Genomic DNA, 1,161 nt, shown 5'->3' with positions numbered 1-1,161 from the left:
CAGTGGACCTTGGAGCTGTGGGCCTAGAGGAGCTTTGATTGGTTTTCCACACTGCAGAAAGCTCCAGTTGGGAGCTCAGAACCAAGTTCTAGGGAGAGATCATCAGGTCCCTTTCATTCAGGACTGAGAGTTGAAGAGCACATTGGTCTTCCAGAGACTGTTGATCAAGCACTTCCCTGAGCTCATTAGATGTCACACTGTAAAGAAGTGGATGGCCTCCCCATCTCACTTCACCAACAAGAAACCCACGGAGACCAGCCCATCTTTCAAGCCCATCATTGGCGTGAAATCAGATCTCGGAGTCCTCAGAACACACAGTTCTCCGTGATTTATTTACCGTATGTTCCCATCAGTGCCTTTCAACTGAACCCAGTGGCAAGTTTTCAGTCATTCATTCATCCAGTCAGCATTTTCTGAAACCTGCTTTAATCAAGGGTTTTCATTCACACGGAAAAAAACAAAGTAATTCTGACATGAATCCTACCCTCAAACGCTGCACATAAGAAGGAGCCCTTGAGTTAAAATGGAAAGACAGGTAGAGTTTGGACAGGAAGAACTGAGGAGGAACAGAGCTAGCGCCTGGAGGATGGGGACACAGCAGGCAGACAGACTAGTCCACAGTCTGCTGCCCGGAGCACAGGGCGTGGGCAGACCACAGAGAGAGAGAAGTTGGGCTGGAGGCACCTTGCTAATGTCATCAACAGTGGCTGCTGCTGCTAACACCAGGGTCACATAAGGACTATCTACTCTGTTCCGGAAATTGTGGTAAGTAGTTCATTTCACCGTCAGCCTCAACAAGCAAGGTGCTCTGATGACCCCCGTGGCTGTGGAAAGGCTTGATGATATACCCAAGGTCAGTTGTACATGTGAGCAGAGTTTCAAACGATCTGGGGTCAACACCAGTGGCCATTCATTCTTCTGTCTGCTGCTCTTTCTTCACTTTGTGCTGGTCACTGAATTCCAAACTATGCAATTTGAACTTCATTTGTTTAGTAGTAGCCAGGAGCCATTGAAGTCAGCTGACATTTTGGAAGCGCACTGTCCTTCATTAGGGTTCATTCTATATTGCAAAGAGAAATCTGCGTCCTGTAATAGCTCAGTCTGGCCTTACACGAAGACCAGCAACAAGGTCCTGCAGAGACAACATGACCTTCACTTTGT

This window comes from Otolemur garnettii, unplaced genomic scaffold (genome assembly GCF_000181295.1).
Source record: "Otolemur garnettii isolate 467f Iridium unplaced genomic scaffold, OtoGar3 scaffold00019, whole genome shotgun sequence".
In the NCBI taxonomy this organism is placed as follows: Eukaryota; Metazoa; Chordata; class Mammalia; order Primates; family Galagidae; genus Otolemur; species Otolemur garnettii.
The sequence above is the reverse complement of the archived record's forward strand: the minus strand, read 5'-3'. Positions refer to the sequence as shown.